Here is a 14,214-nt window from a genome sequence, read left to right on the forward strand (position 1 = left end):
CACGCACGCATGCACACATGCTTGCTTTTTATAATCTAATATCTCAGAATAACTAAGCTTGATAGATGGGATACTGGAGACACTTTTGGAGTTTTTACTCACAGGTAATTGTAGAAGCAATATTCACTGAGCTCTCTTTATAAAGACAAAGGGCACTACAGATAGAAGATGGAACAAAGGATTTAGCACTTTTGTAAATGATCTTTGAAAGCAACAGTTACTCTATATACAAGTCTCTTTCAATCTACCTCAAATGTAGCAAGGATTAAAAAGATGATTTCCCCCAAGTTCCTTATATTCAGGTCAAATGGCCTGGAACTTCAAAGCTCAGTCCTGAAAAACAAAAAAAACCAAAACCAGCTGAGATTTAACTGCCTAGGTAAAATATGAGGTATGCTGATACTGCTCTGACACCGAACTTTGACATCTAGGACTTACAGCCACTAAACAAATTATTTTAAGTTAAGGCTAAGAGAAACCTAACAACCCTATCAGCAAGGCTGCAATGAGCACCTGCTACTCTAGTGTAGTCACAAGGGGTTGTGGTGGCAGACAACATGAGGTTACACCAAGACCAACCTCAATTTATTTTGGCTATCAGCATCAGGAATTGCTCACCAGACAAGGCTGAGAGGTCAGGGGAATGTACCATCATTGGTGATTAATAGAGCTTATATTCTGTGTTTCTTGATGAACTACAGGGTAGCTCAGTCTGACAAAGGCTGCTCTGATGACAAATAAGACTGGGATTTCTATGAGACTTCAGACAGAGTTTGAAAGCAATCCAACTAAGGACACCCCATATTCTCTATCAAACTGTCCTGCTGGACTCTAAGAGACTAATATTTAGACAAATTAGAAAATGAGAGCAGCTAGGTGGCACTGTGGGTGGAGAGCTGGATCTGGAGTCCAGACAAGTAAAAGTTGTGTAACCCTAGACAAGTCACTTAACTAAACTTAAATGCCCAACCCAGCTTCCTCATCAGTAAAAATGGGAATAATAGCATTTACCTCCCAGTGTTGGTGTGAGTAGAAAATAAAAATATTTGTAAATCAATTTTCAAACCTTAACATGCCACATAAATGCTACTGATATTAAATGATGCTTCTACATAGAAAGGGCTCAAGTTTGGGTAAGATCATGATGCATTTTTTTTCCTTTTTAAATCATGTAGAGAGTTTCCTACCCAAGTATTCTGGAGAATATTCCTAGCCTCCTGGAAAGAAGTCAACTATACAAAAACAAAACATGTATGTCTTTCCTAAATAGGACACCTCATATTTACAAAGCTTTTTTTCTAGGCCTGTGGATAATTTCTAGTAGGGAATTTCTTCCTTTCCTGAAACATGTTAGATGGTGACTCCCATGATCATGCCACTAGTATATGTCCAAGGCAGAGTCTGAACCTAAGTTTTCCCAATTCTAAGGTGCTAACCACTTTTTCAAATTGCCTCTTAAATAGTGCCTCATGGTTTACAAAGCACTATCCAACCATAGTTTAGTGTTAAAGAGAAAACGTTAGAAAGGTTAAGTGACTTGCCCACAGTGGCAACGGAAAGAACACCGGGCCTGAAGTCAGGAAGACTCATTTTCCAGAGTTCAAATCTGACCCTCAGCAAAACCATATTTGCCTTAGTTTCCTTATCTGTAAAATAAACCAGAGGAGAAAATGGCAAACCATTCCAACCCTCAAATGGGTTGGAAGAGTCAAATGAATGGAACAACTACAACAACAACACAACATAGCAAGTATTAATATTAAGGCTGAGCTCCTTAGTGCCCATAAATGTATCAGTCTAGCTTAAAAAGACAATTACTGACCTGCAGTCTGCTTCAGAAAAAATATCCTAGGGAATTTAAAGTAAAGTAAGGCAAGAGAAATAAAGGAGCCTAATCATTGTCTACAACTTGAACAAAAGCTACTCCTACAAAATCGTTCCTTTATCAGAAAAAAAAAGGTTAAAAAAGTAAATCTTTTTTAAAAAAAGGAATGGTGGTGGAAGCAAAATCTTAATCCATTGACAAGAAAGCTAAAATAATACTTTTGGGGAGGCTTCTCTGGATTGACACTTTTCAGACTGCCCCATTCCCATCACAAATTGACTCATTTTCCTAAATAACTAATTAATGCACTTCTTTCTTCAGGTCAAGTTACTTACTGTTAGGTGGCACAATGGACGCCATGTGGACTAAGAATAGTGTCAGGATGCCCTGAGTTTAAATCTGACCTCAGACATTAGCTACATGACCCTGGGCAAGTCACTTAACTTTTGTTTGCCTCAGTTTCCTCCACTGTACATGGAGATAATAACAGCATCTACCTCATCGGGCTGTTGTCAGGATCAAATGAGGCAACATCTACAGAAAGCTCTTGGCGCAGTGCTGTTGTAACTGTTATCTACGGTTGTCTTTGTTGTTAGTAATCACAACCTGCCAGTTACAGGCAGGTGATTAAGCCTCTAAATTAAAAAAACAAAACAAATTGTCTTCTGTTTTCTTCCTCACCAGAGTTTCGCCAAGTATCCCTCTTCATCTTGTGCCCAGAGTCATTCTATGTAGTAAATAGTATTTTTAAAGACAAAAAAAGGGGGGAAAACAGCATGGATCAGGTATTGTAAAAATTTGAATATATTAACCTTTTAATAGCTAGTCTTGATACTATTGTCAAGCAGTTTTAACATCTGTCTACATCGTCTACAGAAATCTCTAGTATCTGTCCTTCACTTAGTCAAACCTGATCTATTCTCATGGTTAACAGTCATGTCTCCTCTGGGCAATTTCCCCTGGTGCTGTTTACCAGGCCTTCCTTCTCACCTTTTAATGCCAAAGTTGTTGTGCAAGTCACAATGCTTGTCAATGGTAAATTTTCTTAGGAGGTACTTATCTGGCCACCATTTGGGCCAAACAAAGACTGCTCCTGTTTGAGATAGCACTGTTTCAAATCTCTGCCCCGCCTGTATTTAATGAAAGATAAGTAAGTAGAACGAGGCAGATAAAGATTTTTAAGGCACTCAAATACCACCTTCTCAACATCCTATGATTTACAAAGACTGAAAAGATTCTGCTGACAGTTATCTTTGAACCATAAGCTGAAAGTTCACTCAACTGAGTCCTTTTCTTATTCTTAATAATTAATCATATCCTGGACCATTTGAACAATGATAGCTTTCTGACCTTAATATTTACCTATGAAATAGGAAAAGGCAAGGCGTGTGGTAGTCTTAACTCCTATCCATATGCTCCTACAAACCAAGTTGTCAGAGAATATGAATAATTATCAAAAGAACTGCAAGCTTTTTTTTTTTTTTTTACTTTCAACCAATCTTAATGGTACAACATTATTCCAATCACTGAAGGAAAACATACCAAATAATTATATAAAAGCAAACCGCCAAAGCTTTCAACAAAGACAAGTGCAGAAAAGTTGTTAAGTTTTTATAAATATAGTGAAACAAAAAAGAATTGAGTTTAGGAAAGCTGAAGCTATTACTGTAACACAATTTATGCTTTCTTTGAAGCTGTTCGTAAGTGATTACTATCATACAAAAGAGAGAATCCTACTATTTACTGCTACAGAAATTAACCTCCCTCCCAATAAAAATATTTGAGACTCATGGAACAGGTGGTGTATAGTGGGATGATATTGTGGATGATGTTGGAGCAGTTTTCTAAGGACTCCACAGAGAAAGCGAACCCGAATAGTGATATTTATGGCAAATGAGCTTTGTACATTTGTATAAAATTTTAAAAGATGAGTTCTGATTTCTGCAGAGAGAAAACCACATGGCCTTTTAAGTTAACCTTTGTTTTATGACTAAAAAGTAATAATAAAAAAAAAGATTACATGTGAAATATATAAGAATAACCTGGCCTTAAAAGTGAAAACTGAATTCTAAAGGATGACAGTAAAAACAAAATATAATGTTACTTTCTTCTTAACAATGAAAAGAAATCATTTAAAGGAATACAATCAGTATTTCACTAAAGGTATGGATAGAAAAGGAATTATTCAGTTTTGAGCATAAATTTGTACACCTCACAATCCAGTATCACTCATTTTATAATGGAAGATCAGATCACTGACCTGGATCTTGCACTTCTGTTACTACCATCTGTCCCAGAATTGAGCAGAGGTTATGGATGTGATATGTAGTCAAAAGAAGAGCATAGGTGACAACAAAAAGATGGTCATCCTGCCATGAAGCAATATCCAGCACAATGGAAAACAGTTAACAGCCTAGGCTGAAATAAGGGCACAGACCTATGCATTACTATGTCATTAAAGTATTACAAATTAATCTTTATACAATGTTTAAATAGTCAAGAAAATTGATACTACCAGCAGATACTATACAACAATAATTAGAGGAAGCCAGACCTTGTGGAAAAGACTGACCCATTTAAATAACTGTGGGTTCATTGTTCTCCCTTTTGGAAGTAATATTCCTGAAATGGAAAGAAATGAGTTTTATAGTGTTTAGTGTTGGCTCTATGTTGGGAAATGCAATTTTTCCATACTAGAAACCAGCTATCAAGCAGAAGCCAGGATGCATGGAGATGGTAGAAGATAATATTCTCTGTGAAGATTTTCCTTTTTACGTCCAATAGGTTGATCATGATTGCTCAGAAATTCCACTATAGATTAAAGACATTTTTCCTAGGCATCCAATTGTCTTAGCATAAAACACAGTATACCATTTAGAACTGCAAACTCTTAACAACCCAAAGAAAGACTGCTCCAAATAACTAAAGACAAAATAAAATCAAAACAATTAGTGAAATTTCACCTCACAACTAGAGATGGCCCTGCTAGACATATACCCCAAGAAAGTTGATGAAAAGACAGCCACCAAAATACCCCCAAATTTTAGTTTGTTGTAGATGCTCATGCATTTGAATAAATGCTAAACAAATTGAATGTAATAAAATATTTTATTGCAGCAATCAATGAACATGGTGAAGGTATATATGACCACCAGCTACTGAAGACCAGGAAAAGGAAGTTCTTGCCCCCAAATCCTTGGTACTAGTATATTAGAAAAGGGGGAACATTTGCTTTGCTGCTGCCCCATAAGGAGCAAGGACTTTTCCAAATGACATTTCCAAATGACGTGTAGCTGAAACCTTCCATCTGTGATAGGATGTGAGCTCTACTGTCTTAACTTTTCTAGTTGTATCTCCAGTACTTATCACAGAGTGCTCTGCACATATAAGTGCTTAATAAATGCATCATTCATGTGGAAAAGAACTGAAATAGTGAAGTAAACAGAACAGGAAAAACATAATTCAGGATGACAATCTGCATGGAAAGAATATGTGAAACATGAATGAAATGGAATATCCTTGAGCTGTAAGAAACGATGCATGTGATAAAAACAGAAAGAAGCATGGAAAGATCTCTATGAACTCACGCAGAGTGAAGGAAGCAGAGCTAAGAAAATATACAGTGACTACCACAAATGTAGATGAAAAGAATGAGCAAAAAACAATAAATTTGATAAAATAATAAAGCTCGAACAGGATTCAAATGAAGGGATATGAGAGGTCACCTCCAATTTATCGTTTGGTGAAGGTGGGAGGTTTACACTGCATGTTTCTGAACTTTCTCAATGGAGAAATATATTATGCTTTTTTTCCTTCTCTAAAAAAAACCCTTAACATCTGTCATATGGGATAGCTCGGGGTGGGAGGATTTACCCCATATACTCCATATTTACACCATATACTATGGTGAGGTAAGAAACATAAAACATCAATAAAAATTTATGAAAACAAATAAATAAACAAGTCTGGCCCCCCAAAGAGCTATAAGAAGGCAACTTCCTGCTTTCTTTGAAGGGTAGGGGGAATTGTGGCTATTTCAAACTACTGTGAGGAACTTTTTTTCTACTCTATTTTTTGTTATAAGAGAGGTCTGAGGGGCAGGGGAATATATTAGGAAATGTAAATGATGTAAAAACAAGATATTAATAAAAACTGCCAGTTATGATTTGTCACTCAATAAACTAGCATTTATTAAGCATCTACTACATGCCAGACACTGTGCTAGGGATACAAAAAAAGGCAAAAAAAAAAGCAGTCCCTGCTCTCAAGAGCAGGGTCTTATGAAGGTAAACAACATACAAACTAGGTACAAATAAGATATAAAAAGGATAAACTGGAGTAGTCTTAGAAGCTTCTTGGAGAAGGTGGGACTTTAACTGAGGAAGCCAGGAGGCAAGGAGAAGGACAGAGAGCATTTTAGGCATGTAGGTCAGCCAGTCACAGGACCTTGGAGTCAAGTGTTTAGCCACCAGTAAGGAGGTCAGTATCAACAGATGACAGTATGTGAAGGGGAGTAAAGTTTAAGAAGACCTGGGTGGGGAGGGAGAAGACTGTTTTGCAAGCCAAAGAATTTTATATGTGATCCCAGGGGTGTACAGGGAACCACGAGCATAGGAAAGTGATCTGATCAGATCTGCATTTTAGATCAATTTGAACTGAATTATAGATTGGAGGCAGGGAGACCAACAAATGCTACTTGCAATAGTCCCACCCTGAAGTGATAATTTTAAGTGACTGAATCAAGCTGATGGCAGTGTCAGAGTGAGAAATATTACCAAGCTGCACTTGACCACTGACTAGACATGCAATGGGGAGGAAATATGAAGAGTCCAGGACCACATGTAGGCTGCAAGCTTGGGTAAGTGGGAAGATGGACAGTAAAAGGGGAGCTACAAAGAAGGGATGGTTTGGGGAGATGAGTTCAGACATGTCGAGTGTAATATGTCGATAGGACATCAAATTCAAGATGACTTACAGGCAGCTGGAGATCACTGGTTGGGAGAGAGGTCAGGGCTAGGCAAGTAGATCTGAAAGTCACCCATAAAGAAAAGATAATTGAAACCATGAATGTAAATGAGATAAACAAATGAAAAAGTATAGAAGAAAAAGAGAAGAGAGAGCCCAGGATAGAAAGATTATCAACACATTTTTTAGAGTTAAAAAAAAAAATTTCTATAGAGCTGTCATTTGTCAGAAGCTAATTCTCTATCACTAACATAAATTCCCCTCTACCCTGGCCAAAAATTCAACTAAAGAAATTCATTAAGTGCCTGCTATTTGTCCATTTTATCTTCTGCAAGTTTGCCCCTTGACATGAACTTACTTCTTGACCTCTTAGTTCCTTGCTCCTCTAATTTGCTTATGATGTGACCTTCAACATACATAAATCAAATATTCATTTGGAATCTATGTCTTGGCATATGGTAACACGTTTGTCTAAACCTAATTTCTGCCAAAATTGCTTTCTAGTTTTCCCAACAATTTTTGTTGACATGTGAAAGTTAATGTCCCAGAAGTCAGGGTTTAGGTTATTTAAAACTAGGTTTGTAGTTCTGTTTGCTTCTGTATATTGGGGACCTTTATATTTTTTAATCAGCACTAAGATATGGTATTGCTAAACTATTTTCCTCTACTTTTCCTCTCATTATTTCCATTAAGATTATTTACCGTTCATCTATCAGATGAATTATTTTTTCCTAAGTCTATAATGTAATCTTTTGGTGTTTTGACTTATATGGCATCAACTACGTAGGTTAACTTAGGCAGTAATATTATTTATATTATACTGGCATGGCCCAGCCATAAACAATTGATGTTTTTCTAGTTATTCAAGTCTGTATTGCTGTAAAGAGTATAACTGTAGTTGTATTAATATAGTTTCTACATTTGCCTTGGTAGCTAGACTCTGTAATATATACATTCTGTAGTTAACAGAATTTCTTTTTATTTCTTCCTGTTGACTTCTGTTGATAACATGCAGAAAAGTTGACAATTTGTGTAGGTTTATCGTACAGGAGAGTTATTGTTTCAATTAATTTTAGGTGATTATCTGAGGCGATCAATATTTTCAAAAAGTGGTCATTCTTTTCTCTTTGACTATGCATATTTCCTCAATTTCTTTTCCTTTTCCTATTGCTACAGGGAGCACTTACATACCTATGTCAAAGAATAAGAAAATGACAACAGACATTCTTACTTTTAAACCCACTCCCCATCTTTTTAGAAAGGTCTCTAGTTTAAACTCCATTATATTTCCATGGTTTGAAAGAGATTCTAAGTACCACTTTTCACATGGGCACCCTTAAGGTTCTGTCCTGGGCTCTCTGTCTCATTTCTCTATACTCATTGGCTTCCTTAAGTTCAATTATCTTTATGCAGATGAACCCCAAGTCTATAAATCCAAGCTCTCACGCTGCATTGCAGTCCTATGTTACCAAATGCCAGGTGTCTATCTGGATGCCTCCTTGGAATGACATAAACTCATTGTCCTAACTGAACTTATCTCTCCCCTAAACCTATTTCTAGTTAAAATTTTGCCATTTTCTAAGTGTATGTTGAGGGATACCCATCAATCGGGAGATGGCTGAACAAACTGTGATATTTGTTTGGGACAAAATTCTATTCTGCTGTAAGAAATGACAAGCTGTATTCCAAAGAGATCATTAAAAAAAGGGAAAAGGACCCACACATAGACAAAAATATTTATAGTAGCTCTATTTGTGGTGGCAAAAAATTGGAAATTGAGGGGATGCCATCAATTGGGGAATGGCTGAGCAAGTTATGGTATATGAATGTAATGGAATACTATTATGCTACAAGAAATGAGGAGTAAGCAGATTTCAGAAAACTTTTCCTGATGCTGGGAGAAATGAACAAAACTAGGAAAACATTGTACACAGTAACAGTTAACATTGTGCGATGACCAACTATGATAGACTTAGCTCTTCTCAGCAACACTATCATCTAAAACAATTCCAAAAGACTCATGATGAAAAATGCCATCCACATCCAGAGAAAGAATCGTGGAATCTGAATTACAGATTAAAGCATACCATTTTCACTTTTCTTTTTGGTATTTTCTTTCTTGTGTTTTTTTCCCTTTTGTTCTGATTCTTCTTTCATAACATGACTAATGTGGAAGTATGATTAATATGATTTATACATGTATAACATATCAGATTGCTGCCTGTCTTGGTGGAGGATAGGAGAGGAAGGGAAGGGAAAAAAAATTGGAACTCAGGCTACCTGCACCCACCATGGCATCTGGCTGCAAAACTGGCCTGTCCATCCTCAACAGTCACTTGGCTTGCCTGGGGGTCCAAGTGCTCCCTGAGTGCTGGATTTTGAGGCCAACTATATGCATCTGGATGTAATGAACGGGCATTTTGTTCCCAATATCACCTTTGGTCACCCTGTGGTATAAAGGCTTTGAAAACAGCTAGGACAAGACCCTTTCTTTGACACGCACATGATGGGTTTCTAGACCTGAACAGTGGACAAAGCCAGAGGCTATAGCAGGAGCAAATCAATATGCCTTTCATTTGGAAGTTACTGAGAACCTTGGAGCACTGATTAAAGATATTAAAGAGAATGGGATGAAAGTTTGGTCTTGCTATTAAACCTGGCACTACAGTTGAGTATTTGGCATCATGGACCAATTGGATAGATATGGCCTTAGTCGTAACAGTGGAACCTGGGTTTAAGGGGCAAAAGTTCATGGAAGACATGATGCCAAAGGTTCACTGGTTGAGGACCCAGTTCCCTTCTCTGGATATTGAGACAGATGGTGGAGTAGGTCCTGACACAATTCACAAATATGCAGGGGCTAATATGACTATGTCTGGTAGTGCCTTCATGAGGAGTGAAGATCCCAGAGCTGTCATTAATTTCTTGAGAAATGTCTGTTCAGAAGCTGCTCAGAAACACTTTCAGGACAGATGAGATTTCCAGGCAGCTTCACTGCTCGTGCCTAGTCCAACCTCCCTAGATCAGCTTATTCAGCCTCATTTTCACCTGGTGCACAAGAACACAAGCTCAAGAATCATGCACCACTGTCTGTCCTGAGCAGTTAGTGTTCATTTCGTTGACTTCAGACACAGACATGCTGAGAATGGAAATAGGTACATACATGAGAACTACTAGGTTTTTAAGAGTTGGGAATTAAATTTTCATGTGGCAAAAAACATACTGTTTTTACTGGAAGACTTGATTTTTGTGAAAAGAATATGTTGTCCTGGGGTTAAAAAGCCAAATTGCATCTCAGAGGCAGAAGAAAAAAAAACTGGAACTCAAAATGTTATAAAAGTGAATGTTGAAAACTATCTTTACATGTCATTAGATAAGAGGTAAAATATTAGTAAGTGGGGGGTGAGGGGAAGAAATGACAAGCAGGATGCTTTCAGAAAAACCTGGGAAGACTTGTATGAACTGATGCAAAGTGAAGTGAACAGAACCAGAAGATCACACACAGTAACAGCAACACTGTATGATCAACTGTGAATGACTGAGCTATTCTAAGCAATAGTGATCTGACATTTCTGAAGGACTCATGATGAAAAATGCTATCTACCCCTGGAGAAAGAACTTATATAGAGAATCTGAATGCAAATCAAAGCATACTTTTCAAAATTTACCTTCTTTTTCTTTGGTCCGTTTTCTTTCACAACATGACTAATATGGAAATACATTTTGTATGACTGCATATGTGCATTCTCAATGAGGATGGAGGAGAAAGAGGGAGAAAAATTTTTTAAAAACCACCTTTGCCATTTTCTGTTAAGAAGTAGCAGAGCAGCACTTTTCTTTTAGTCACCTAGCTTTGCAACTGCCTCTGCCTTTGCTCTGCTTCACTTCTCACATATCACCAATTGCCAAGTCTTAACTAGTCTCTTCATCAATCACAAGACACCTACTGCAGGTCAATCCCACCATTCCTCTGGACGACTGCAATAGATTTGTCTAGCTGCCTCCCATTTTTCCTGCTCCAATCCAATCTCTCAACATAGCTGCCAAACCATTATTTCTTAAAATTGTTTAGTCCACTATCAAAAATCTAAAGTGGCTCCCCACTGCCTCTAGAATAATGCATCAAATCTGTAGCCTGACACATAGAGCCTTCAACAATACAGTTCTCACTTTGCTTTTCAAAATTAACTCATTTTCCCCCTTCCTGCACTCTGCTCTAGTCACAATGCTTGCAGAAGATTCTGTGTACTGCTTCCATGACTTCCCTCCTATCTCCCTCATCTCCCTGTACATCTCCCTCATCACTTCTGGGTCTCAGCACAGAACAAATCAAAGTTTGGATTCAGTCAAAGGGCTACACTTGAGACACTAGAGAGAGAGCCACATGGGGCCTCCTGGCCAAAAGTTTCTCACCCCTGAGCCAAACCGATCTCAACAGTCTGGCTCAGTGAAATTCCATGTGGGCTGTGGCTGGGTCAAGGACATAGTGGTGTAATGGTAAGGGAAGCTGAAGATCTTCCCTGCCCCTTAAGAAGCCCATGTGACCTGCTTTGAGCTTTGGCACAACCCACAATTTGAGACACATGGAGCCAGTGGTGGGAAGAGCCTGCTGAATGGAGCTGAAAGACAGTGAGAGTGAGAGTGAGAGAGAGAGAGAGAGAGAGAGAGAGAGAGAGAGAGAGAGAGAGAGAGAGAGAGAGCGCGCGCAGACAGAATAGAACACAGTGGCTAGCATGAGTGAGAAAGGGAGTGATTTTGTTTAAGAGAACTTGTTTGTGGGGAGGGCTGATAGAGGGAAGGCTTGAGGATGGCCGCGCTCCCTGCACTGATAAGGTGTATGGGCTACTATGATGGATTGTGCTTTCTGATGTGTGCATAAATGTCTTGGTTTCATCTTTGAGGAAGGCAGTTTATATTTTGCAAATTTATCCTGGAAATCTGAATGCATATCCATAGCGGCTGTTGTGGATATCACATTGGTGCTATAAGTGGTTAAGAAAAAAGGAACCATACAAGTGTCTACATTAAGTATCTTCATATCCAAGTTAGCATTAGCCCAAGTTATTTTACAAATGGTGCTATGACACTTTTTGTAGCAGCAAAGAAAAGGAAACAAAAAAGTGTCCACTGACCAGGAAATGACTAAATAAATTACTGTGCATTAATGTAATGGGTTATTACTGCATGAAGAAACTATGGCTATGAAGAATTCAGGGAATCATGAGAAGATTAACATGAACTGATAAAAGGAGCAAATGAAATAAGCAGAACCAGGAAAACAATATATACAATGAGTAAAACCACTGAAATATAAATAACGACAAAAGAAAAGAGAATGTTGTACAATTATAATGACCTTTCTCCCTGCTAGCAAGTAGCATATCTTGAGTTTCAGTTCTATGGCAAAAACAGACACGATTAAACCAGTCTTTCATTTCCCAATGACACAGCAGGTATTTGTTTGTGGGTTGGGGGGAAAATCCTATAGAAGCAATTTGAAAAGAAAAAAGATCACTTTATTTAAAAAATTTAGAAGCAAAATTCACATTCAGAACTTAGTGAGATAGTTTATGCTATATGACAGGAGCAAATTAAATCAAGTATTTCTAATACAAAGGGAGATCAGGACAAAAATAATTACTCAACACAGACAACATGCTACTAGTCTAAATATAGTCTGTCCTTAACATAAACTACACCCCCAAAATGAGAGCTCTCTGAAAGGATAGAAATAGATACATATTGAAAAAATAAATGCACAAAGTTGCAAATACAGAGATAGATGATTCCTAAGATTCATTATAGATCTATGATTCTATGACCTTATATGTCCTATGGTCAGGCTTTTGGTGGGGGGAGGGAGGCAGACAATGAAGAATGACTACAAATTCTATACTCAAATCTTTGCCTCTTAAGATAGATACGTAGAGATGAGGTGATCAAAGGTCAACTACAATGCCAGAATTGTGTTTTTGTAGTAAGTTAGGGGGTTGGAGAGATGTTTCTACTGAAACTATAATATATTCTACATAACCACTTATCTAGCAACAAAATGTTGGAAAAAGTGATATGCTCAACGACTGGGGGAACAGATGAACTGTGTATATGAATGTAACAGTAACTGTGCAATTAAGAATAACAAAAAATGGACAGATACAGAACAGACCTATTATTTCACTTACCTAGAGGACTCTACATAAGGAAACTTTGTCTTGTCAAACTGAGTTCAAATCTGGCCTTACTTACTAGCTATGTGACCCGGGCAAGTCACTTAACCCTGTGGGGATAATAATAATAATATATTACAATATATTTTTATTTTACAATAAAATAATATTTTTTAACACATTTTGCAAACCTCATGGCACTATATAATACCAATTATTACATTCTTACAGAGTTTTTAAGTCAACACCGTTTTTTTACAGCATTACTTTTATAAATTGTATATATAAATCGTTCTATTTACTTAACTCTCAATCAGTACATACAATTCATCTTAGACATTAGTGAAACCTTCCCAGATGGGACAACAGTGTCCCTACATTCTTACATTCATATGCAAAATGTGTTCAGCTGTTCCACAACTGATAGCTACCCCCTTAGAAACACTTCTTTGACACTAAAAAACGAGTTGCTATATACAGTTTTAGATGTATGGGTTCTTTTCCTCTTTCTTTGGATTCTTTGATGTATATAGATCTAATTGCTGGCTCCCACTGATATCCTCACATAAGCAGAAGATCATAATCTTTTTAAAAGGCAATGCTGCTAATGAAACACTGTGCCCTGAGTAGAGAGGATCATATTTCAGTACATATTTCAACACTGTACTTCAGCAACTAAGTAGAGCAGAGTGAATGACAAAATAGAGAAGATAGCAGGCCACCATGCCTGGCTGGGGCATCTGCCTACAGTGACATCTGAGCACTATTCTGGCATTTAAAAATCCTTTCCAAGTTCCATAATGGCAGTTTTTAGACTACTTCTTCAAAGCCCAAGTGTACTTACTTCAGATGGCATAATTTAACCTTCCCTTTTAAAATTAAAGCTCTCCCCCAGATCCACCTCAAGTAGTACATTTTATATTATTGTCCCTGTGAGCCCAGTTTACTTTCTTCAAATTATCTCCCATCACAGACTTCTATGCACTCTACTCAGCTGGAGGGAAGGGAAAAAATTTCACAATCTGCATTTGCTTTTTAACAATAGGCAAATCAGAAGCTATTTACCATAATGACCTCATACTCTAATCAATTTAATTCAATCCAACTGATTTAGTGAGTACCTACTGTGTGCCAGGGTACTGTGGACACAAGGGGGAGGAGGAAAGAGGGAAAATGAAACCGTTAGCTCCTTGGTTCTGGACACTGTGCTTTCTCAGTGAAGCCTGAGCTATCAATAGCTCATGCAGCTCCCATTTA

The 14,214-nt window shown here is 37.6% G+C and overlaps 1 protein-coding gene and 1 pseudogene across 2 annotated transcripts in view; one reads left to right on the forward strand and one right to left on the reverse strand.

The window, feature by feature from the left end:
• Positions 1 to 14,214, reverse strand: part of RAB7A (RAB7A, member RAS oncogene family) — a 58,606-nt gene that overhangs the window by 10,159 nt on the left and 34,233 nt on the right. Inside the window, exon 1 of one of the 2 annotated variants that reach the window (XM_072598302.1) lies at positions 249 to 333. The exons of the other annotated variant lie outside the window; for it this stretch is intronic. The gene's annotated coding sequence lies outside the window, so the exon portion shown is untranslated. Of the gene's footprint in view, positions 1 to 248; positions 334 to 14,214 lie in introns of those variants that run through there. 2 annotated transcript variants of the gene reach the window in all.
• Positions 329 to 12,978, forward strand: LOC140497393 (ribulose-phosphate 3-epimerase-like; annotated as a pseudogene).

The sequence above is a fragment of the Notamacropus eugenii genome, chromosome 3 (assembly GCF_028372415.1).
Source record: "Notamacropus eugenii isolate mMacEug1 chromosome 3, mMacEug1.pri_v2, whole genome shotgun sequence".
In the NCBI taxonomy this organism is placed as follows: Eukaryota; Metazoa; Chordata; class Mammalia; order Diprotodontia; family Macropodidae; genus Notamacropus; species Notamacropus eugenii.